Below are 23,469 nucleotides of genomic sequence, written 5' to 3'. Positions count from 1 at the left end.
CTTCTAAATATCTCCCACTCATTCCAGTGGAACCTACTTCAAAGTAAAATGCACTTAGAATTGCAGCCCTGAAAATAACTTTTATTGAAACCAAAAGGGCTTCCATCTAACCAAATGTGTTTAGAATAAGTGTGTCAATGATAAAATGATTGTTACATGAACGTTCCTATGCCTGGTGGTGTGGGGGTGGTCACATCTTTGAGGCAAAAGTTAAACATTAATGTTTATTATCAGTACTCTTCACATTAAAACACAAAAAGTTGGAAAGTGAGACGGGTCAAAGGGGAATATGAACTTAACCCAGCAAAAAGCAAACCTACGATCATTCAGCAAATGCTTTGTCATTCCTTGTTCCCAGAGATGATGCAGTCCTCTATTTTCTGTCACCACTTTGACTGGCCTCTCTCCTCCCCACCCCTCTCCAGGAAGAGAGAGTTGACATGAGACTGTAATAAACAGATACTACCCCTTGGCTCCAGTTAGCACCAAGTCTGTTTATGCCCTGATTGTATTTAGCTCCCACAGGGTTAGTAAAAAAAATATTTCCATTAAAATACAGTAATATTCTGCTTCATTTAAATCAATTAGAGTCTGTTCATTGGCTTCAATGGAATTAAAGAATTTCTTAAAATCTAGAAATGAGCGAACTGGCCCTGTAAATAGGCCTCTTGACTCAACAGAACAGGGTTAGGCTATAATTTTTCCTCCTTTTCGCTAAGGATGTTCAACATGTAGATTAGCATGTGTGCTCATCACCCCAATAAACAGGTTACTGGCAAACATCAGCCAGTTCTTATCATCTGCTCTTTCCAGGGCACTTCTCAACTAAATATCATTTCTGTTATTATCTATATACTGTTTCCCAAGTGTGCCACCTATCTAGGGATACCTAAATCTGCAGATCAGGGCCACACTTGGCTCTAAACAGATTTTTCTGCAAACTTGCCGGGGGGAAGGGGGGCTAGGTTTGCAGAAAAATCTGACTTTTTTTTTTAAAAGGGCAGGTAAATTTCCCCTCCACCAAATAAAGGAGTATTCTCTGTACAAGTGCAGTGGACACACCTACCTGAGGCAGTGCAGCCACATCCAAAGGCCACATCCCATATTACAAAGAGGCAAATTGGGGGGGGGGGGGCAACAGCCACTATTGCACTGGGCTGTTTGCATACTCCCTTGCCAGGGAGCCTCCTCCCCCCTGGTGGGGATAAGGCACACCTGTAGTTTGGGGTGCCTGGCAGATGCCCCACTGTCCTCTGTGGATCAGCCAGACAAGCAAAGATGGGGCCATTGACTTGCAGGATCAGAGCTCTATGCAGCAGCAGCAGCAGATAGAGCAGCTTCAGTTGCAGAGCACTTTCTCAAGAGACCAGGAGGTATTTGGAGGACTACAGCATGCACCTGGGGGAGGGGGGAATTCTCTGGCAAATGGAGTTCCCCATGGGAGTGGAACTGCAGACCTTGCTGGGGCCCCTCCGGCACAGCTGTGGCCACCATGCTGTCTGTACTGTTTGCTATCATTGCACATATTTCTGTTTAGCATCTGTGCAGGTGCTGATTCAATAGGAAGACTTGGGAGCTTGACCAGTGCACTTCCTGCCACTCTGCTCAGTCACTTGTTTCAGCCTGGCTCCTGGAGCATCCTAACCTTGGACACCTGACCAGTGAATCTACCTCTCTCAGATGTGTGCTGTGCTAGGGACAACTCAGGTTGTCTCCTCATGGGCACTGGGAGCAGCTTGTAAAAGCACAGGTGCCATACCAGACAGAGGGATTTGGCAACCTGATATCACTGGATTTCCTTATGATTTGCTGTTCAGTAGTCTGGGGTGTTCTACAACTCTTCTTCAGCTGTGAGGCTTTTGTTGCCAAACTATTCCAGTGCCTTGCCACTGAGCTACACCTGTCTGTACAGCAGTCTCCACCTGAGCCCATGTGGCTGGAGGTGATGTCAGAGCTGCAGTGGAGTGCCAAATGCCTGCCGGCAAGCCTCCTTGGAACTTACCCTCTTAGTCCAGGGGTTGAAATACTGGTCTTGGGTCAGAGGTGTGGGTTCCAGCATGGCCTCTGTCTTTTTTTTTTTTGGGGGGGGGGGAGGTCTTTTCTCTTTTTTTCATTTTTCATGGCAAGGGTGTATGAGGCTTGGAGCAGGAATAGTTGCACATGGGAAGCACTTTTGGTGCCAATTAGGCCCATGTTGGGGAAGGAGCGGGCATCCTGTCCATGTTGGGGGGGGGGACTGCTTGAACCACAGTGTTGATGTTGCATTGTTGCTGGTATTTTCCCTCTTTCTGCTGGCTCGGGTGAGGTGGCATCAAAGGGCTGTGGCTATATCAGTGAGCAGTGATTGGCTGCACTCACCACTCACCAGGGCATCATCAGCTGCTGTTGTCTGATCTGTGGATGTTGTTGAATGGATCTGGACTCCGGCATGCTTGCTATGCCATCGGTACCATGCAAAGAAGCATAAGTTGTTACTTCCCCCTGCCTGAAGGCACCCTCACCCCAAATGCAATTTTTAGAATGCTAATATGTACCATGATTTTTCTGAAGATTTGAATTGGCTCAAAATTTTGGCTGCATAAGATAGGAAAGATAGGGAGAGGCCCTTTCTTTGTTCTTTTTTCTTTTTTTGCAGGGTTACTGTGACTACTTATCTCTTGGGGCTCTTAAATGCTTGTAACAGAAATAAGCCCCTGCAGTTAAGATAGTTGTTTTATGGATGTAGTTATTTTTCTCAGTGGGCCTCCTGTTAGGAAACTATGTGGGGCCTCTTAAGTTTGGAAACTTCTGCTTAGGTTTTGTACTGCAGTAAAGATTCATCTGCCTAGCTATGGTTTCCCTTGGCTTACAAGTCTGCACAAATCCATTTTAAAAGATTTGAAGAATCTTTCTTCAGATACACTATTCTACCATTGCTTGCCTTTATCTTCATTTGAACTACTCAACCCTGCCTCAAACCCCAGTCAAGAAGACAGCAAGCCTGTAGGGGTGTCAAATATGCATTTCAGGGGCCGAATCAAGCCCCTGGAGGGCTCCTATAAGGCCCCCGAGCAACTGGCTGTCATCTGCTTCCTTCTCCCTCTCTCTTGCTGCAGTCACACACACATAGGAAGAACAGCTCCTTTTAATTTCTCCCTAGTCATGACCACCTTGTAGGCAGAAGGTCCTGGCCCATCTGGGTTCTGGATTCCAATGGCAGAGCCTGCCTTAAAGCAGTAGCCAATAGTCAGGTACCCCTCATATCAGAGGGATTTTCTGTTTTCCTTGCAGGATGTGAAAAAATATTGATCCAGGAGAGATGGGATTTTCCTGGCCAGGATGTCTCTGTTCTTCCTCATGAATGTCAGTCCTTCCAAAGAGTAAAAGGTTTCTCCTGTACTCATCCACAACAATCACAAGCTTTGATTCCTTCTGCAACTGGGCAGAAATTTAGGATCTGGGCTGTCATTGGGGAATATGGGTTGTTTTTTGATTGGAAAAAAATTAGAATCCATGCTTTTGCTTGGGGATGTATCAGTCCAAGCTGTTATTGGATGATTTGAAATTTTAGTTGTGTGAGATGCTAATGTGTTTAGATGATGCAATGGGCAGGGTAGCTGAGTCTTGCTGAGATGATTGAAAGTTGATTAATACTTTAATGTTATTTATTTGTACCCCACTTTTGTCCCAGTGGGGACTCAAATAGGCTCCCATCTTCCTCCTCTCCTCCATTTTATCCTCACAACAATCTTGTGAGGGAGGTGAGGCTGAGAGAGTGTGACTGGCCCAAGGTGAGTTGGCATGAGGGAGAATGGGAATCCCAGTCTCCCAGATATTAGACACTCTTAGCCACTCAACCACACTGGCTCCTGACTCATCAACAGCAGGCCAGGAGATGGGTAGATGGACCTATTTGATTAGGTTTCCAGTGAAGTCAGCATTGTAAAAGAGTCCTGAGAGGTCCGGGAGTGTAAGTTGTTGTCCTGTTAGTCCCAGCTATTAACCGCAGCCTGGAAGCTGATGAGTCTCAGAGGAGCACAGGAAAGACAGAGCCTTTGAATAAGGGGTCTGAGTTCTCATGGGAACTTGACTGCTTCATCTTGCCATCATCTTGATTGCACACAGTTTCATCTTAATTCCCTGAATTCAATATCAAAACATGGCCCATTCCTACAACTCAAGATACCATGGAGTCTGTGGTGTTAAAAAAGAGAGACTTTCCTGACCGGGCATCATTGACTCATTTTAGTCAGAAAAATTCTTCAATGGAATTTTCAATTTTTTTAAAAAATTCCTATGTATTTATCATTCAGGCATGCATCCCTCCTCTGCTGCATCCTCAGGACTGCCCTGCCTTACAGGGTAGTTGGTGTCAAGCATGGTAAAATTCCATTGATAATTGATTGTTTTAGGATCCTCCATAACACTGGTTTGTGAAGTATCTTGGACGACCAAGGTCTGTTAGCTCTGTTATTCTTTCCCCTCCCCCTTCCCCCTTCCTGCTTTATTGCTTGCAAAGTAGAAGTAAAGAGAAACGAAACTAACTTGAGAAGAAATAATCAGTACCTTCCCATACATTCCTGTTAGGGAGTGCGACACATCTGAGGAAAGCAAGGACAGAGACCTGATAATACTATGAGAATGGAGACATTTATGATAGTTTATGTGTGTAAGCTATCCCTTGCCCCCACCTTTTGGAATCCTTTTGAAGTAAGCCTTAAAAGTATTGTATCAATGTATTTGCAGCATCACTCTCAAGAATCTATTACTCTGAAAGTATCGGTTTATCAATAAACGTAGTTTTGTATCAACCTCAACTCATCATTGAAACCGCATGCTTGACATTTTGAGAATGATCCTATAAGCAGTTTCACTGCCCTGGCAACTTTATAACCGAATGGCTGAAAAGATTCCAGGGAACAGTGAACTTCCAGAACCTGAAAAAGGGGTGAGAGCACCAACACCGCAGTGGCACGTGCTGGACGCCCGGAGAGTCACTGGAAAGGGCTCCCCTCTCCATATTCAACAACTCTTGGTCACCCCGCGCCAGTGGCAACTGCATACCTCCACCACCACAATGGATGAGGCCCCGGTGTGCAGAGATGCCATCCTAACCAGGCACATGTGCCAGGTGAAGATGGCCAACGAAGAGGGCGAGGTGGCTGAGCCTGGAGAGGAGGGGAGCGCAGCAGCGACCAGCGCGGAAGCCGACCCACCTCTGGCCGAGGTGGAAGCAGTTGGGACCCACGAGTTAATGGGCCCGAGAGAGCAGGAAGATGAGATTGCTCGAGAATTCCAATCGATGGTACAAAAGGTCGCCAAGGGTTTGCGGGATGAGATGCAAGCGATGACCACCATGATGGCCGGAGAGTTCAACAGGCAAGTCGACCGGATTCTGAGGACGACTGACCTGAGAAGAGCCCTGCAACCGTCTGCAGCTAGACCCTCAACAATACTGCCACCGGTGCAGCCGACAGCACCCCTGGCCCCTCAGGAAGGGGGCTGAGGAAGGGAGTTGGAAGCCACCTTTGATGGGGACCCTAAGGAGGTGGAGTATTTCACAATCCAGGCTAAAAGCTACATGCATTATTGGGGGAACACCTTCCCTGATGAGTTCAGTCGTGAGGACTATCTGGGATCGAAGCTGAAGGGGGCTGCCCAAAAATGGTACGTGAGTCTGTACGAGGCCATGAGCCCGGAACTGGACGACGTGGCCACTTTCCTACAAGCCTTACTGGCCCAGTATGAGGACCCCCTACAGGAGATTCGTGTGATGGCCACCCTGAGGGACATACAACAAGGCTCTAAGTCGATCCGTGAGTATGCGGCTGAGTTCTGCATCAACGCGGCCAAAGTGAGGGGCGGGGAGTGACCTGATGAAGATTGATCATTTCACCCGCGGGCTGAACGCTAGTGTCCTGGATCGAGCCCTGCAGCAAGCAAGGCCAACCACCCATTATGGAATGGGTGAACGCACTTTTAGAACAGTATTTACAGTGTTACAGTGTTATGTGAACCACCAACAGTCTAATTGGGTGGACCTCTTGCCGTTTGCCAACTATGGTTACAACAACAGTGTGCATAGCTCAACCAAAGCTTCCCCATTTCAGATTGTAAATGGGTATGAAGGCAAGCCTGTCCCATCGTTGCCGGGGGGAGAGCGAACCCGAGACCCCACCTCTTTCGAGCAATGGCGGGGCAAATTGGAGGGCAGCTGGAAGGGGATCCAAGAGAACCTGGAATTGGCCAAGGAAGCTTATAAAAAGCAATATGATAAATCCCATGTGCCCGTTTGGGATTTCCAAGTAGGGGATTTTGTGTTTGTGTCAACAATAAACCTTCCCCTGAATCAGCCTTCAAAGAAGCTGCTTTATAGATTTCTGGGCCCTTTTAAGATCAAGAGGGTAATCAATAAAGTGATAGTAGAACTGGAGTTGCCCAAGATGTTTAGTAAAATACACGCTGTCTTTCATTGCAGTCTTTTGCAAAGAGACCCGGGTGGTACTCCTTGGCACCCTCAACCACCAGCTCCACAGCCTATCCAGATTGGAAATCAGAGTCATCATGAAGTACAAGAAATTTTAGATGCTAAAGTAAAACGTGGAGTGTTGTATTATCTGATTAAATGGAAACATTTCCCGGGCAGCGAAAATGAATGGGTAGCAGAACAAGATGTTTTAGCCCCTGATTTGATAAACAAGTTTTATAAAGCATTCCCTCAAAAACCCCGACGCTGATGTTAAGGGGGGCAGTATATCAAGCATGGTAAAATTCCATTGATAATTGATTGTTTTAGGGAACTCCATAACACTGGTCTGTGAAGTATCTTGGAGTATTCTTTCCCCTCCCCCTTCCTGCTTTATTGCTTGCAAAGTAGAAGTAAAGAGAAACTAAACTAACTTGAGAAGAAATAATCAGTACCTTCCCATACATTCCTGTTAGGGAGTGCGACACATCTGGGGAAAGCAAGGACAGAGTCCTGATAACGCTATGAGAATGTAGACATTTATGATAGTTTATGTGTGTGAGCTATCCCTCGCCCCCACCTTTTGGAATCCTTTTGAAGTAAGCCTTAAAAGTATTGTATCAATGTATTTGCAGCATCACTCTCAAGAATCTGTTACACTGAAAGTATCGGTTTATCAATAAACGTAGTTTTGTATCAACCTCGACTTGTCATTGAAACCGCATGCTTGACAGTTGGGTTGAGAGAGAGTGACTGGCCCAAGGGCAACCAGTGAGCTTCATGCCTGGTGTGGATTTGAACCCTGTAACTGCTACACTCCCCCCACCCACCCCTTCACTCTCTAACAACTCATGTCAGTTAAAGGGTCTAGGGGGTGGCCAAATTTGCTTAACATAAGAGCCACATAGAATAAATGTCAGATGTTTGAGAGCCGCAAGAAATGAATGTCAGATGTTTGAGAGCCACAAGACAAGAAGGAGGGAAAGCAAATAGATAGGGGGCAGGGAGGGAGAGGTGAAAAGAAAGCAACTTTATTTTAAAATGCATTCTCCGAGATGCTGACTGGCTTGGCTTGAAGAAATTATTTAGAGAAAGAAATGCCTTCTCGAAGCCGGCTAAGGGGGCCGTGGAGGCTTCAAGAGCCACACAACATGTGTGAAAGAGTCACATGTGGCTCCCCAGCAGCAGTTTGGCCACCCCTGTACTTTGCAGTATTGTCTCCATGCTGGGACCTTCTGCCTGTCCCTCTACTCAAATCAAATTGCGAAAGAACTCGCAACTTCAATTCAACTGGAATGCTGGGCTTTAAATAGCCCTTTCCCAGATTCAACCTAATCTAACATGGCAAACCACCCTGTAAAAAGTCTGCCATGAAAAGGTCGTGATGTAACGTCACCCCATCGGTCGGTTACGACTCCGTGCTTACACAGGGGACTATCTTTACCTTTAAGGTCACTCTGCTTGTTCTACATCAGTTTCTAGCACATTGGCTCTATGAATAATGTAGGCAAATATTCTAAACGACCACGCACAAGAACGGCATTTGGAGAAATTAAAGATCTACAGGAAATAATTAAGCGACGGAAGAAGTGGTTGGCTGAGATGGCACAACGTCTGCTTTGCACGCAGGCTGTCCCCTGTTCAATCCCTGCCACCTCCGTATAAAAGGGTCAGGTGGTGGGAAAGACGGCTGCCAGCTTGAGGAGAGGATGCTGACCTTGGCTGATCCCAGTTCTGACTCGGGGCAAGGCTACTCCAAGTGCCCAGTTCAACGAAAATAGAACTACTAACACCAACTTAATCAATACTCCTGTCTCCTTTAGGGGATTCGATTCGCCACCATCCAATTCAACGGGAATGCTGGGCTTTAAATAGCTTTGTGGCCTGATTCTAAACATCCTTCCTTACGCTGCAATCATGAGTGGAAATCAACGGGTTTAGAAGGGTTTAACTCTGCTTAGGACTGCATTGGTAGAAGACCGGTTGTTTTCCTTGCCCCTTATTTCCTAGTTAGCCTGCTTCCGTCTTAGCCTCATCCGCGACCCTTCAGCGCGGAATGTTCTCTTGCGCAAGAATCATTTAAGCAGGGCTTTTTTGAGCAGGAACGCGGCTCCGGCTGGCCTGGTGTCAGAGGGTGTGGCCTAATATGCAAATGAGTCCCTGCTGGACTTTTTCTATTTGAAAAGTCCTGCATTGAGATGACGCGGAGCTCCGCAAGAGCACTGCCTTCCTCCTTCCTTTGAGTCGACCAAGAAGTCTCCTACTGTCTTGGCAAATGGCATCCATGGGGCCAAAATTAGGCGCCTCTGCAGTTCTGTTGTCTTTCGTTTCTAGCCCAAGAGGCGCATATTTGTCCCCTTAAGAACCCCTCGCTAAATAAACTAATAATCCGATTTCTAATCAGAACCAATACATTTCCCAGATCGATCCTACGTACTTGTAGGCGAGCCTAACTCCCTTCGTTTCATAGACTGGGGGTGGGGGGCAAGCGCCCCAAAGCGAGAGATCAGCCTGCTTGCGCCTGTGCCTTCCTTGCGGGCTTTCACTGAGACAGTCCTCGTGGAGTAGCGGCGGCAGGAATCAAATTGCGAAAGAACTCCTGGCGTGATTCACAAGGCTCGTCGCCACCTCGTCCGAAAGTGCTTTTGAAGACGTTTTGTACACTTCTCGGGTAGTGATAAATAATCGATGTTAACGTCTTCGTTGGGAGATGTCCTTGAGAGATTTCGTTTTCCGGTTCTGTTGTTGTGACCTTTCCAGTGACGCAGATGTCTTCCACGAGGTTTCCAGGTTTGCCCTCTTTCTTAGAGTTGCCGACATTAGCGCTGCAAGGATGAGGTTAATAAGCTCATGTAATACTCTAAAGCTCATGTAAAAAGCTCCGGTAAAACATGCTTTGTTTGGCGGGGGTGGGGGGGCAAACTGCTCGTCGGATGGATGGCAGCAGGGCAGGTTTGGATTCCGCCCCAGCTGCCGCCATATAAACGAACCTAGTTCGAGCGGTTCCCAGTGCTCTCTGGATCCATTCCATGGCCATTAAGCTAAAGTAAGTTAAAATACATTCAGCTCCAGATTTACAAGAATGTCGGCCTCTGGGTTCCCTCTCGACCCGACAGCCTCCCGGTTGCGTTCCTCCTCCTCTGCGTTTGCTCGCTGCTGTCCGGTAGCCCGGAGTCGGGCAGAAGAACCTCGCTGCTCCGGTGGTTTCGGGTTTGGCAACCGTGTTGGTCTGAAGCAATAGAACAAAGTAGGAGTCAAGTGGTACCTTTAAGACCAACGAAGTTTTATTCAGAATCAGAACGTAAGCTTTCGTGCGCTAGAAGCACACTTCCTCATGATGAAGTGTGCTTAGAGAGCACACGAAAGCTTACATTCTGAATAAAACTTCGTTGCCTTAAAGGTGCCACTTGACTCCAACTCTTTTCTCGTTAGTTCTCGTTCCAGCGGGGCCCTTTTCCTGCGCTTTGGAAACTGTCCTTGCCCAGCAGCCGGTGCCGGGAGCCGTTTCCCTGGGACTGGACTGGACAAGGCTGGGCTCCTCCCTCCCTTGAGCATTCGACCGCCGCCTCCAACCAATTCTCCTGCGTGGCCTTCAGTGGGTCCCGTCCAGACTCAGCCCCGACTTGGACACAAGCCGGTGCCGGGCATCGCGGGATGGTGACAGCCCCCTTGGTGCTAGGAGGAGCCCGTCTACGGAGCCCTCGCTCAGCAGGGTCGGTCGGTCGGTCGCCAGTGCTCCCTCTAAGCTCTGGAGTCCTGTGAGCAAAAATTCTGCTTTGGGAGTGAGCCACTGGCATTCGAGTTCTGAGCTTCTGCATGGATTAGTTTGCTCTGGGGCCACATTTCCTGAGCGAAGACAAAAAGGTGTGAGCCAGAGGCTAAAAAAACTGTGGGCTAGCTCACGCTCACTCAGCCTCCAGAGGGAACACTGTGGGTCGCCTGTTCTGCGGTCTGGGCGCGGGTGCGCCTTCTTCATATGGGCTGCGAATGTCTTTTCCTCTCCGGTTCGGCTTTGCCCCACTTTCTCGGAAGCTGTATCGACATCAATAAGATCTGCCTGGAAGAAAACGCAATGGCGGAAGAAGCTTCCCATCCCAGGCCATATCGCAGGCTGGGGGCTTCGAGGGCAATCCTGAACAGAGCTGTGCTCTTCTAGCCCTCCCCCACCGCGCGACTTCAGTGAAGGTAGAGGGTGCCCTTGCATTGCCCTGTAAAGTCTACATTCACTCCAGGCTGCCTGGGCCTCAGGCCTTTTCATGGGAGGGGGGGGGGGGGGGCTGGCTGGCTGCGAACCCCTCAGTGGTCAGGAAAAGGTACTCTGCACGCGCTCAGAAGCCCTCTCCGTTTTCTTATTTGGTATGAACCTTGGCACAAATGAGCCCTGGAGCCTCTCCTAACTCGGCGGGGGTGCCCTGTTTAAAGCAGCTGTTTAAAGTTCTCAGCTGCTTTAAACAGGGCCCATTCAGCACTAGGCGCACTTATTTGAGAGTAAGCCCCACTGAACACAGGGGAGGGGCTGCTTTCGGAGTCAACGTGCTTAGGATTGGGCTGCCCCCCCCCCCCCAAGTCCGCGAGAAACCCACCGGATTCTTGGGTTTTACTTGTCTCCAGGTGCGGGGGAGCCAACGAGTCATCCCTTCAAAGGCCCTTGGCTGCCCGAGGACTGGAGCCTTCCTCCTCGGACGAGGCCTGGCTGGGATGCGCCCCGCTTGGCTGCAGCCTTCTCCTGCTGCTGCTGACAGCTGGACGGGGGGGCGGTGTCCGACGCCCCCTCCACGCCCGACAGAAGGAGCAGGATCTCTCGCCTCTCTTCTCGCGTCAAGAACTTTGCTCCGCGGGCCTGAGGCGCTGGAACCCCGGAGGAGCCGCCTCCGCCTCGCCCCCTCCCCAGCCTTCCACTTGGGGAAGCGCTTCGGTCCTCCTGGCTGCGCCGGTCTCTGAAGAGGCAGCCGCTGCTCCCAAGCAGGCAGGCAGGCAGGCAAGCGCGCCCGAGGAAGCGCCTTTCCCTGGAGCCCGGAGCGCCCACCCCCATCAGCTTCTGCCCTCCAAAGAAGCAGCAGGGCGTTGCTGGTGGAGCCAACCCATCAGACACTGCGCGGCATTGCTAGGAGCAGCAGTCCGGGCCCTGGCGGGGATTACGGAGACCCCAAGACTCAGGACCCGCCCCCCGATTATTTCTGCATTTTAGAGGACGGGCCAGGATCTGGGAGGAGACCCGAGTGCAAATCCCGCGGGTGCCACTCTCAGCCGACCCCACCTCACAGGAGCAGGAGAGGTCGATGTCTGTCTGCCGCCCTGAGCTCCGGGGACCAAGGGCGGAATAAAAATAGGTTGTCGCCCCTGTTCTCAATGATCCTAAACAGGCCCAGGACTCTCCTGCCACCTCCTTCCTGCCTCAGAGCCGCTTCCCTGTCCCTGAATGAAGGCAGATGGAGCCTGCTTTTCCGGGGCGGTCGATCCTCCCTCCCTCCCTCCATTGGGAGCCTCTGGCAGGGTCTGTCGCTTTCTTCTTCCTCCCCTGCCAGGTTTCTGCTAAACACATTCTTCCCTGACCTTGACAGGCGAAGTCCCTCACCTGCTAGTAGGTTTTCATCCAGAAAACGTGGCCTGTGGTCCCGCGCCAGAATCCAAATGGCACCACCAACACAGCCAGTGGTTGACCTCCATTATCCTCTGCTCCCATCGTATTCCCCCCCCCCCATGACAGGAAGGGTTGAAGAGAACTCCACCTGTGCCCCCATTCCCTCCATTTTCCTCCAGAGACCTTCACCGTCAGTCTTCACTCTTTCGATGGTGTTCACTGCGGCGGGGTTGGTTTCCACACGGGCCATCTGGAGTGCCTAAAGCTCTATAGGTTTGATGAGTTTGGGACCGGTCTATATCTTTAATTTTCGCCCGAGACAAACAACACACCTATGGGGGAAGGAGGCCAGGCCAGTTCCACGACCCTCAGCAGGGAGTCGCCGAAGACCACACCTTCCTTTTCCTTCCCTTTCTTCAGAAAGGCATTCCCGTGGAGTGAATATAAAGTGGAGTTTAAAGTAGGCTTCATTCATTGTGCAAAGTGTGTGTGTGTGTTTTGCATTGTGCTCTGATTTTTGTAATCCATTTTTATCATTCTGTTTATTGTAGGCAATGTCATGTTCTCCAGTCTTGCGGCTGTTGCTTTGCTGTCTGTGGGGTGTGTGTTGTTGGTTTGTTGGTCGCCTGTTCCTGCTGCTTAGGTTGTAGCCGCCATCCGCCTGGAGACTCGCGGGGAAAGGAAGGTGGACCACAGACGCCACTTGGCAGGGCTTCCAACAAGGAAGGAAGGAAGGAAGGAAGGAAGGAAGGAAGGAAGGAAGGAAGGAAGGAAGGAAGGAAGGAAGGAAGGAAGGAAGGAAGGAAGGGGTGGTCCCTGCCCGGAGGACTTTACAATTTAAACGTCCACCGGCTAGAAGAGAGAAAAGTTTAGAATTGTTAGTTGTTCCTATCACATGACAAAAGAAAAAGGCATTTTAAATAATAAGCGAAAGGGCGAAATAATGGTTGCAAAGGCGAGAGGGCGGGAGGGGGCGGGTGAGCAGGTTGCTTGGGTGGAGGCCGTTCCCGGGCGCTTGTTCTGGAGTACGGAGGGCGCCTTTCCCTCCCTCTTGCTGCCTCCCAGGGCGGGCGGTGTTGATACAGGGGCTGGCGGCTTCCCCCGGGCCGGCCGGGCCTTTGCAGTCTGCGGTGGTTCGCTGAACCCGCTGACCCCGGCCATGTGGTTTCACTTTCTCGTCTGATCTCCATTCCAGGACCAGCGGGGAATAAGATACAAATTGAATAGTAACCATTCACAGACCCTTCTTGGCCAACGCCTCTTAAGCCCTCTTTGTCTTGCCCGCAGCAGCAATTGAGAGATAAATGCCTCCCATTTGGTCCCATTTGCCTCGCCCCCCGCCCCCGCCTTCGCTCGAGGTGGGGTCCGCCGGTGGGGGGGGGGGGACAAAAAAGAAAACAATGTGCCCCCCCAGAGCCCCACTCCCCTCCCCTCAAGCGCTTCTCGCAGCACCGTGCGATCGCACGCACTAGATAATGCACTTTCAATCCCCTCTCTATGAACTTTCCAACTGGGTTTTACTGTGCGAACTGGCAAAATCCAGCTTGAAAGTGCATTATTTAGTGTGCGTGATCGCAGCCAAACATTCCCCCCTCCGCCACACACACACATTTGGCAGGTTTGCAAGGGGGGCGATGCTAAAGGTGGGATCTTTTCACTCAATCCAGGGGCGCGTCTGAGGGGGCATTCCCACGGCCTCTTTCTGCACAGCGGAAAGTGTAGACCATGTGGCCGAAGGGGAATCTGTCCCATTCCCCTGGCAGGCCCCCCTCCAGCTTTCTTGCCGCCGCCGCCAGTGTGCTTTCTGCCAGGGCAGGACTAGGGGCCGCTTTTGTGCGCCAACGAGAAGCCAAGGCGAGAGAGAGGCTGCCCTGCAGCAGCTTCTAGCTCTAACTAGAACTGCGGGGGGGAGGGGGGACCAGCTGCCTGGGCCGCGAGAGCGAAACCTCCCCTCCCTGCGGCACGTGGGAATCTGCTCGGCTGGAGTCAGGTGGTGATTTCTCGGGCGCCGAATCCGGCACGTTGCGGGCGGCTGGGCCGTCAGATCCACGCTCCTCTTCTTCTTCTTCTTCTTCTTCTTCTTCTTCTTCTTCTTCTTCTTCTTCTTCTTCTTCTTCTTCTTCTTCTTCTTCTTCTTCTTCTTCTTCTTCTTCTTCTTCTTCTTCTTCTTCTTCCTCTTCTTCCTCCTCCTCCTCCTCCTCCTCCTCCTCCTCCTCCTCCCTCCCAGACAGACAGCATCGCGTCTCCTGGGGCTAGCAGGAGGCTCTCCCCGGAGCTGCCTTTCGCTTCCCGGCCGCTCTCAAGCCCAGGGTTGGCAGCAGGGTTAAGGACGCGTAAAACGTGTCTTTGGGTTCCGTCTAAACTGACATTGATCTGGCTTCGGAAGTGTTCATTTTGTTTAGCTGCTACATTCGTACCGGGGGCTTCCAAGTCAACTGCAAAACTGACATTGATTTGAATGGTCCTTAGAGGCTCTCTCGGGAAACGGGGTAAGTGATTTTTCTCTCTCCCAAAGAATTCAGGGTTTATGAGAAAGAAACCAACAACTTAATAACCGCCGCCCCAGGCATCGGACTGTAGAGTTACATTCATTTACAACCTCTTCTAGAAGGCGTTTCCACAGATTTATCCGGAAATGTTCCTTGTGAAAGATCCCTTCTCATTAAAACCTTTGGGTGTTTCTGATGGATCCTTCTGCCTTATCTCAGCAACTTCCAGCGAGACCTTCCTTCGCGGCTGCTCTCCGGGAAAAGAGCTCTCCTCTGCTCTGGACCGTCCCGGCCGCAGTCTGATTAGCAGCACCTCTTTGGGGGGGGGGGGCGGAGGTCATTGGGCTGGCAGCTCCCCCACTGGCCGTAGAAGCCGGCCTGGCCTTTCCTGCCGCTCAGCACAGATATGGGCCGAGCTCCTTGCAAAATCCCGCCTGCCCAATGAGGGGGTTCAACAGGTCCCGGCGGATAGAACCGGGAGCGAAGAAGACCCGCTTCGGCGGCGGCATCCGATTCAACACGTGAGTGCCTGGAGGGAGAGCAGAGCAGACAACGAAGCGCTCAGGCTGAGGCTGGCTGGCTGGCTCGCCCACTAGTTTAACCGCAGCGGCTTGATCAGGCGGAGCCTTAATCCGGACTCACTCCAGAGACCTGAGAGAGGCGGATGGCAATTGGAAAGGGGAGTAACTCATCTGTCCGAGGGAATTATTTCGCTTTTGGAAGAAGAAGGCGTGCGAGTTGTCCTTTTAAAGGTTTGTGCCTCGCCTTTCCACCACGTGGTCGCTGAGACGCCTTGCAACAACTCCGTGGAAGACAACTCAGAAGACCAGACTTGCGTACGGTTTTTAAAAACCCTAAACGGACAGGCTCAAGGACAGTATAAAAATATAACTGGGCGGATTTACAGCCCTCGAAGTCCCAAAGAAAGATTCCCATCTAAGCACGTGGCTTTGGAAGCCAGCGGAGCACGTGGCAGGCAGGCAGGCAGGCACTTTCATTGGCACGCCAGGCGGAACAAGGGAATCCCGAGGCCGAGCAAGCGACGCCGTCGAAATGCCGTCTGGGAACTCGAGCTGGGAGGCTGAGGAGGGACTGACATTTCCGCAGCGATGTGTCCCGTCTCGAATATGAGCCACCGCCACCTTCCCCTGATCTCCAGAGGCTTCACTTCCCCGCCTGCTCCAGCCCTCTTTGAAAGGGGCGTCAGTCCGAGAGGAGGAGGGGAGCCTGCTTCCCCAGGAGCGCAGGGGGGACAACCTCCTTCTCTCCCGGTCCTTTGGGGAAGAGCCAGCCCGGGGGGTGCGGGGGAGTCGTGCCCATCGCGGGGATCCGGGCGCGGCCTACCTGAGGCGGGAGCGAGGCCCTCCAGTCCCCACCTGCTTCCCATTAGCGCTGCGCTCCCGGGCGCTCTTGTGCCGCCGCCGCCGCCTCCTCCTGCTGCTGCTGCTGGCGGGCTCTTCTCAGCTTCCCTTCGTTTATTTAGCCTGGTTCTCATTGGGGCCGTCGTGCCTGGCCGGCCTCGCTGTTTAGTTTATTAACCCACAGGGTTACTTTAACTAAATATTTGGGCGGAATGCTTTGGGATTGGATTTCAACGTTTTCTAACAAAATTACCCCGCTTTTGGAAGGCGAACAGAGCACGCGGTCTTGACTTCAGGAGGCAGTTGAGCGGCCGGTGGGGGGGAGTCGGGCTGGGCTCCGAGGGCCCCCCCTGCCCCCGGAAGGGCAGAGAGGGGGGACGGGTCCCGAGGCCAGCGGGGCAACCTCAGGGCCGCCTTCAGCCACAGCCCCGGGCTTGGAAGGCAACGAGGCAGCCTGGGGCGGGCACAGCCTCCCCCCCCCCCCCGGGTCAGAGCTTCCCTGCTTCCCCTCATGGGCTTCTTCGCGCCGGCTCCCGGGAGAAAGAGGCTGGAAGAAGCCCCCGGACGTCCCCTCCATACTAGAGCTGGAGCACAAGTGGAAACCCAGGAGTTCCCCCGTGCTTTTGCCCGGGTTCTCCTAGGGAATAACTCCTTAGAGCCGACTTTGTCCTCCCTGGCTCCTGAAAACCAACCAACCAACAAACAAAGCCCGAATCCGAATAGTCGGAGCCCCGGCAGACCTTCAAGGACTCCGGGGACAGCAAAAGACGACCAAAGCAGCGTTTGCTCTCCAGTGAAAAGTGGCTGGGAAACTTCAGCAGACCTCGAAAAGGCACTCTTCTTTCTATTATTCTTTGCCCGGTGTTGGTTACGGAATTAGTTTATGGGCGACATCTTTGTCTTTTTTAAAACCAGGCCTCCTTCTTGCCAAGATGCGACACTCAGCACCTGCAGAAGAGAAGGGGCGGGCGAGGCGGGCCAGCCAGGGCGGCACCCGCAGGCTCAAGCGGGAGAGAGGCCAGCCAGGGCGGGGCGGGGGGGGGGGGCTGCAGGTTTTCCTTCGGCCAGGCAGAGCGCCGCCTCGGAGAAGCAGCCAATCGGCTTGAATCGAAATGCGGCGGCATCGCCAGCTGCCCTGGGGTCAGACCGACAACACGCTGCGGCCTCTGCCACCTGAGCCAGCGCTGCACCTCCTCGGAAGACTCTCGGGCTGGGCCCCAGGAGGAAACCCCAAGCCCTCCCAGGGGCGGTGCCGCTGCCAGCCCCTCCTGCACCCCCACGGCTGCCTCGGGCGGGGCTGGGGACACAGAGAGCCTCCTCCGGGGCTCGCCCCTTCCCAAGCTAGAAGAAGCCCCACCGGGGGACGCAGGGAGGGAGAAGACGGGGAGGGGGTCCTGTGAAGAGAAGAATCAGGGACAGGCGACCCCTCTCCCGAGAGACGCGGGGCAACAGCCCACCTTTCAGGGGCAGGCGCCGGCCAAGAGAGCCTCTTGCTTGCTCATCCTGTCCTTCAAAGCCCCCTCCCCGCTCTCCGGCGCGGCTCTCTGCTGCTTTCCTCCCCCCCCCCCACTCTCCTCTGCCTTGCTCCGCTCTCCAGCCGGGCGTGGGCGGCGCCCCAGGGGCAGAAGGAAGGTGGGGCACTGAAGGGCAGCCATTGCGATGCCGCTGCTGGACTTCTCTGCTTCCTTCCCGCTGACAGGCAGGAAATCCTGAGGCTGAGAGAGGGAGCTGGCAACGAGCGAGGGGAGAGCTGGCTTCCCCCGAAGGCCGGCCATGCTCCTGAAGTCCCTCTGGAAAGCCTCCTCTCTGCCTCGGGGAGCACCAAAGGTAAAGGCCAGCCCAAGCCAAGCTGCCTCCCTTCCTCTCCCCCCCGCCCCAGCCCCAGGATCATTTCGCCAGGATTTCTTGCAAGCAGCTCTGCGATGGTCCTATAAAGCAGGCACAAGACTTCACGAGGACTGAAGAAATTGCACTCCCCCCCCACACACACACCCGGCAACAGGGATTTTGATCCGAGTCTGTCAGGCTTGAGTTGAGACCGTTTTTCTCTAGGACTATCAACCTACCACTACAAAGAAATAGTTACCTGTCTGACTTTCAGTCCATTTATTTTACTCCTTTATACTCCGCCTTTTCCCCTATGGGGACCCAAGGCGGCTTACATAATTCTCCTCTCCTCCATGTTATTCTCACAACACCCCTGTGAGGTAGGTGAGGCTGAGAGGAAGTGTGGCTGGCCCAAGGTCACCCAGCGAGCTTCCATCGAAGGGGTGGAGATTCGAACTCGGGTCTCCCGGCATACTTAACACTACACCACAGCAGCCGCATAAGACTAAAATGAAAGTATGGCTCTGCTTATTTTAAGCAGCAGAAGGACTCCAACGGTCATCTTTAGGATTTCCCTGGCATCTTTCGCCCTTCCATCTGCCACATCGTCCACTAGAGAAGCTCTGAGGCGGCGGCTGGGGGGAACTCAGCCTCAGCGCCTCCTTCCTCTAGCTGTGGCCGAAAGAAGAGTCTCCACCATTCAGCAGTCCATCAGCAAGGCAACTGCAAAAACGTCGGGTCATTTCAGCCAACAAGAAGAATGCCTTTGCGAGAAACTGCAACAAACTTGGCCGGGTGACCTTGACCGAAGGGCTGGAGTCGCCATCACCCCGAGGTCTGTGAACAGCAACGGAAACTCATAACTGGGCCTCCTCCTGTTTGGGGATGGGTTCTCTCCTGTCTTGGCTCACCTTATGAATACCCAGACATGCCCTTAAGCCTTCTGGGACAGTCTGTGAAGCAAATACATTGCCAGGGATGGCCCGGATGGGATCTAAAGGCCTATGGGAGGGATTCTACATCATGACCAGGGGAACTTTGCCCACCTAGTTCTCAAAGCAGCCTTCCTGCCTGCCCCCTCCAGCTTCCATGCTTTCCTAGCCTTGACTTCCCTTCTGGATTCTTCTTGGGTGTTCACTCAGATTGGTTTGAGAGGAGGTAATGTGGTCTCAGGGGAGGGAGAGCCTCTGATTTCAGTCATGCCTCACTCAGTGGGTGTCATTTTCTTCTAACCAGCATCACTGGAAGCAGGAGAAATGATGGGTGGAGGCAGTCATGCATACCATGCTGAGCACCTTGAAGGAAGAGTCCCCCCACCCCCCAAAAAGCCATAAATTAGATTTAGGGAGCAGCTCAATGCTATTCAGCATCAAGCTCAGACAAGATGGATTTCCCCCTGACTCCTAATCTCAGGGTGGAAAAAATCATGTATATCTCTTTTTAACCTGTACTTATTAACTGAGAAAATTAATCAACACTTTCCCCCTAATAATAATTTGAGATAGCACAGCTTAATTTTTTTATATTGCAGGTATGCTAGAATATGTCCTGCTCCTTTGCTGATGATGTCCAGTTGGCACATAGTTTATGAGTAGCATTGTTGTATGATACTAACTACACACATTTAATATCCTACTATCACACTTGTCTCCAAGACAAATAAGCTTTCATGGGACAGAGCTCACTTCAATAAATGCATGGAGAAGATCCTCTCTGGGTAGACATGCATGAGATTATGAAGAGAGGAAAATGGAGACAGTGGGGTTCAAAGTTTAGCAAAAATCAGCTTAGCCAAAGCTAGGAGTCTTCTGCTGTTAGCTAGCTTAACAGAACTAAGGAGAAAGAACTCTACTTTTCTTGATTATGTTTAAATTTTGTATCATTACATCTCATCTGTGCATCTTGCATTTTTATTTGCTGTACTTCTAGTTGTTGTATCGCGGGTGGACTGTCCAAAAGTGAACTTGTTCAGATACTTGCCCATACTCCTCTTAGCAATCCTAGTTGCACAAAAACCCATTCTGGCATTCTAGCAGAAACTTCAATGTAGTTGGGCTTTGGGAAAGCCTGTGTGAAAAGCAGCTTCAAATCAGGTTTTGGAATCAACTGCTAACCATGCAGGAAGACTGATTTACGATTGCATTTCAACCTTCCTGCGTTTTACAATGCATATGTGATTTGGGTCTCAGTCCTCAGGATTCTCTGTGCTGAAATTGCTCTAACAGGCTGGATGAGCTAGCCAAGACTGCAGAGTGCATTCCTGAAGTCACGCTGTTTATATTCCATGTGATTCTGGCTGGACTAATTCAGACTTTATAGCAAATTAACACACCTCTGGCAGCCTGTGTTCATCCCCCACAATCCAGACTCTGTTACCTTCACTCATGTCTTCTTCTGACTTACTTTTAAGATTTTTCAATGCTATAGGCTCACTTAGAATATTTGAAAAAATGATTACATCCAAAATTTAAAGCAAGTTGCATATTCACATTTTATAAAATATTTGATTTTTCTCCCCCATCCACTTCTCAAGCAGGTACATGCTACTGGTAGAACAGCCATGGCAGAACTGAAATTTCTGCAGCTACAGTTTTTCCTGAAGTTTCCAGAAATGTTCTTCCTGAAGTCTCTGTGGTATTGAATTCCTCCAAATCTCTGTTCCCTGCTTGGGAGGGGGGAGAGCTTGATCATCCCATTGTCTCAGTCTATTAGCATTTGTATAATGGTGGGCTGAGGTAATTCTGGAAAGCAACTGAACTAACTTCTCCCACTCTTGCCTGCTGTCTTCCCAGAAAGGGAAAAAAACTTTTAAAACTCAAAGTGAAAGCTTTGTTCTTTTCAAACCACCAAAGAAAACATGCATTTCTTCACAGTCTCTAAGATGTTTGTAGACTCAAACCTAGTTTATCTTAAAGAAAGCTCATTGTCTGGCAGAAGCTTTATTTCTAAAAGCTCAGCAAAAGCAGATATGAAGATGTCTTGCTGTCAGTTGTATCAGTAGGGATGATCTCTGTTTTCCTGGAGCCAGCTGCAAGGTGGAATTACTGGGAATATGCACATGGCATCCAATATTTTCTTATAAATTTTGCAGCCATCCCAGTCCTTGTTCACCCAGAAACAAACTCCACTAGATTACCAAGACTGCAGAAATACCCAACTGGAATATGGTCTTCAGCATCCCATTTCCCATGGTGGCCAAGTTGGTGTCTCCTAAAAGGGTCTATGGACAGGGGCCAAAGTTTTCTCTCACAACCAGCAGTCAGAGACCTCAGCAGGCTCCTCTGAACATGACTAAATCAAAAGACTACCTGTTTCATTGCCAAAGTTACTAGAGTGGGGCCTGTAGGTTTTGAGCTATTCACCCTTCCTTAATAATGATCTTCTAAGAATTTTTTCCTGGAGGCAGTGAGGGGCTCCCAGCTGAGTGGGAAACAGCACTCACTACCAAGGGATGGAGGCTTCCATCCTGCACCCAGTTAAAGTGCCCTTCCTTCATTGCTGACTTTACTAGGACTTGAACATGTGCAGTTGGCTGCAGGCTGCTGCAACCAATCAAGACTAAATTATGCACTTAAAGTGGACTTTCTTTAATGTCTAATTTGGAAAAATCTAAAAACTGCAAGCTATGCCACATTTAATAATTTCAGCAGAAAATGAAAGGTGGGGGGAGAACCCCAGCCTGTTTCTTCCATCACGCAGCCACCATGCTTAGCTACTCCTGCTGCTAAGTCCTCCAGCTTTTTCCTTGGCATTGTTTGTGATGCAGTTAGGCAATTTCCACAAAGCTTAAAAACAGAACATGTCAGCAGAACATTAAATACATTTAAATTCCAAAGCAAATGGTGCAGAGCTGCTGGGCTGACTGTATCTCTGAAGTTCTACAAGTGATAAATGAAGCAACCTCTGTGGCACTGCTTGGCACTTCTCAGAATAGGAACAGCTCCTGTCAAACTTCTCAAATGAAGCTCTGCAAGAAAGTACTTCTCCATAGCTCAGAAAAAGCCAACAAGCCAGAGAACAGTGAAATAGTTGGGATTACATTCACACAAAGAAATGCAAACAGCATTACATTGGGCTGTCACGTGGGAAGTCTCCCTTTATGGTAATTTTCTCACAGACAAGCACCTCAGGAATCAAGGTATATACTCAACATTAAAACATATTTGCTCCATGCACAGTGTGTTCTGATAGCCAGGAGTCCTGAGAAATAATTGTGTGGTACTATTAGCCAGGTCATTGAGGCAGTATGTGCCATACTTGCCAATAAACGGAGAGAGGCCATCGCTTGGAGACCTGTGTAGGAGTTTGCAGAAACATTTTACTGGTTGCAATTGGCAACACAATGCTGGAAGAAGAGAAAAAAGAAAGAAGATTTATACCCTGCCCTTCACTTAGTCTCTGAGCAGCTTACAATTTCCCTTCCCTTCCTCTCCCCACAACAGACACTCTGTGAGGTAGGTGGGGTGGAGAGAGCTCTGAGAGAAGAACTCTTGAAAGAACAACTTCAAGAGAGCTGTGGCTGGCCCAAGGTCACCCAGCTGGCTGCATGTGGAGGAGTGAGGAATCAAACCCGGTTCTTCCAGATTAGAGTCTATGCACTTAACCACTACATCAAACAGAATAAAATGAGGGTTAGTTCTGAGTAGACCTGCTTAGGCTTGCTCTCTAAATGTACTAGGCAGGTCTACTCAACAAAAGCACATTTTGTGTTCTTATGGGCTTCATTCTCTGTGGGGAACAGTAGTATCTATAACCTCCAAGTCTGCAGTGAAGCCCAGAATTATCCTTCCTCTGCAGCCACTCAAAAAGCTGGGGAAATTGAAAAGATGCAATACTGGACCTAACCATATGATTTGACCTCAGGTACTTATGCATGTTGGCTCTAATTAGCCTTTCCAGGCAACTAACCCCACCAGCTATATGCAATGGTTGAGGAAATTCTGTTTCCCTGTATTGAAGATGTGTGCTTGCACATGAAAGCTTATACACAGAATTAAATGTTGTTGGCCTTAGAGGTGCCACTGAACTCTTATATTATCCCTTAGTGGTACTATTAACCACTGCAAACATTCACACTCTTAACCAGTATGCCACACTCTTGACATTCACATTCTTAACATTCACATTCTGAACCCTTCTGCCACACCAGCCTTCAGCTTGTCCATCTACCAAAGTCATGAAACCTCTTTGGCCCATTTGTCTCAGTGGCTCCTTTTAAAATAGCTTTACCAGCCTAACCAGAAATCATAGAAGTAAATAGGTGGGAAACGTGGGTAAACAAGAAGTGCCTGGAATCTAATTGGAAATGCTGGGAACATTCCTGATTCCCCTGAATTGTACTTCAGGCCCTTGCTTGCTTTGGTCATTGGTTTTTGCAAACCCTCTGTGGCTGCTGCATCTGTGGCTGTTGTGTGATGCCATTTCTTCAGCAGAGGGAAAGCCCAAAGAAGCAAAAGGTTGTCTCTAGGCATATATACTCTCCCTCCTTTCCACTTTCGTGTCATTGGCTCAGTTAATTAAAATTGCAGTAATAAGGGTGGCTGAACAGTTTAGCTGATTGGTAATAGGATATATAGCCTTTCACCTCCAGGTCACTGGTTTGATTGCAGCACAAGTAGGTAGTGACTAAAAAATTATTACCATCCAATTGCTTTTCAGTGACCTCTATGAAATCTGTTGGAGACGTTCAGTTCTCTTCCTAACTGGGTAGGTGTCTGCATTGTAAAAGCTCCTCATGCAATTGGCACTAATTGGCACCTTGGCTGG

The sequence above is a fragment of the Heteronotia binoei genome, chromosome 4, assembly GCF_032191835.1.
Source record: "Heteronotia binoei isolate CCM8104 ecotype False Entrance Well chromosome 4, APGP_CSIRO_Hbin_v1, whole genome shotgun sequence".
Lineage (NCBI taxonomy): Eukaryota > Metazoa > Chordata > Lepidosauria > Squamata > Gekkonidae > Heteronotia > Heteronotia binoei.
Note: the sequence above shows the minus strand (reverse complement) of the source record.